Below are 2500 nucleotides of genomic sequence, written 5' to 3'. Positions count from 1 at the left end.
TTCTTCCGCTCGCGCTAGGCATTTCGATTTCTGACACCTCTTGATTTAAAAAATCAGTTTTTTGATAGTTTTCTCTCTCCACTGGGCTATTCATTTTAGCCACAGTTTTCAATTGGTACGATTTGCTTCCAAATCTTACAGATGCATTTTAAAAAATTTTTCCATCGCTCGGACAGAAGAGTCGATTGCTCAGTGAGTACGAGTATACATACAAAGTGCATACGGGTAACCAACCCCGTAGGGCTTGCCACATATGGGCCATTCGGTCAAAGACACCGACCCGTGGCCACGCTGTGTGGAGAAAAGTCCGTAACGTAAACGGCACGAAACAGTCAGGACCGAAGCCCCGAAGGAGCTCTGAGACAGCTTCTCGACCGAGATCGTAGAATTGGCCCAAAACCCGCTCTGCTCCGTCCGCCTCGCACGGACCGTGTATCTCTTATAGATACCGAACGGCCGGCAAGGACGCCGGCGCCGCCGGCCGAATAGCACGCGCGCTTATGAGTGTAAACCGCCGCGGCAACAGACCGCCCGGCCGTGCTGTTGTAACATAGCGCGTGAACGAACGAAAAAAAAATTTATAGTAAACATTAAAATAAATTACATTACCGTAAACTAGACAAAAAATTACACATTTTTTCCCAATATGAAAATTTTCACAAACTTTTCAAAGTCCCATCGCATCGAGTAAACTTTTTTAATAACGCTTCCGCACGATTCTAAATGCTTAATCCATATGTGAAATCGTTCACTGATCACGAATATCGTATTTAAAAAAATTACAAAAATTTATTTTTCAAAATAATCAAAAAAAACCGAAAAATCACAAGAGTAAAGTACCATTATTTTAAACAATATGTCGTTCTAAATGCTTAATCCCTATGTAAAAAAGTTATCTAAGCAAGAATATGTAATTGAAAAAAATTAGAAAAATTTATTTTAGCCGTAAATCGAAAATAATGGGGACACCGGAGCTGTTCGAAGCGCCGAGACGCGCCGCGTACGGCCGAATATTTTCTAAGTCCCAACGTACCGATCAAGAGTAAAGTACCATTTTCCTACATTAGATTTCGTTCTAAATGCTTAATCCCTATGTAAAAACGTTAGTTAAGCAAGAATATCGTATTTTTAAAAAAATCTAATGATAGGATTTTCCAGAAAATTGAAAAAACCGAAAAATGTCAAGAGTAAAGTGCCATTTTCTGACATTAGATTTCGTTCTAAATGCTTAATCCCTATGTAGAAACGTTAGTTAAGCAAGAATATCGTATTTTTAAAAAAATCTAAAGATAGGATTTTTCAGAAAATTGAAAAAACCGTAAAATGTCAAGAGTAAAGTGCCCTTATTTTAAACAATGTATCGTTCTAAATGCTTAATCCCTATGTAAAAAAGTTATTTTAGCAGGAATATGTTATTGAAAAAAATTAGAAAAATTTATTTTAGCCGTAAATCGAAAATAATGGGGACACCGGAGCTGTTCGAAGCGCCGAGCGCGCCGCGTACGCCCGAATATTTTCAAAGTCCCAACGTACCGATCAAGAGTAAAGTACCATTTTCCTACATTAGATTTCGTTCTAAATGCTTAATCCCTATGTAAAAACGTTAGTTAAGCAAGAATATCGTATTTTTAAAAAAATCTAATGATAGGATTTCCCAGAAAATTGAAAAAACCGAAAAATGTCAAGAGTAAAGTGCCATTTTCTGACATTAGATTTCGTTCTAAATGCTTAATCCCTATGTAGAAACGTTAGTTAAGCAAGAATATCGTATTTTTAAAAAAATCTAATGATAGGATTTTTCAGAAAATTGAAAAAACCGTAAAATGTCAAGAGTAAAGTGCCCTTACTTTAAACAATGTATCGTTCTAAATGCTTAATCCCTATGTAAAAAAGTTATTTAAGCAGGAATATGTTATTGAAAAAAATTAGAAAAATTTATTTTAGCCGTAAATCGAAAATAATGGGGACACCGGAGCTGTTCGAAGCGCCGAGCGCGCCGCGTACGCCCGAATATTTTCAAAGTCCCAACGTACCGATCAAGAGTAAAGTACCATTTTCCTACATTAGATTTCGTTCTAAATGCTTAATCCCTATGTAAAAACGTTAGTTAAGCAAGAATATCGTATTTTTAAAAAAATCTAATGATAGGATTTCCCAGAAAATTGAAAAAACCGAAAAATGTCAAGAGTAAAGTGCCATTTTCTGACATTAGATTTCGTTCTAAATGCTTAATCCCTATGTAGAAACGTTAGTTAAGCAAGAATATCGTATTTTTAAAAAAATCTAATGATAGGATTTTTCAGAAAATTGAAAAAACCGTAAAATGTCAAGAGTAAAGTGCCCTTACTTTAAACAATGTATCGTTCTAAATGCTTAATCCCTATGTAAAAAAGTTATTTAAGCAGGAATATGTTATTGAAAAAAATTAGAAAAATTTATTTTAGCCGTAAATCGAAAATAATGGGGACACCGGAGCTGTTCGAAGCGCCGAGCGCGCCGC

Source organism: Megalopta genalis, unplaced genomic scaffold (genome assembly GCF_051020955.1).
Source record: "Megalopta genalis isolate 19385.01 unplaced genomic scaffold, iyMegGena1_principal scaffold0057, whole genome shotgun sequence".
Lineage (NCBI taxonomy): Eukaryota > Metazoa > Arthropoda > Insecta > Hymenoptera > Halictidae > Megalopta > Megalopta genalis.
The sequence above is the reverse complement of the archived record's forward strand: the minus strand, read 5'-3'. Positions refer to the sequence as shown.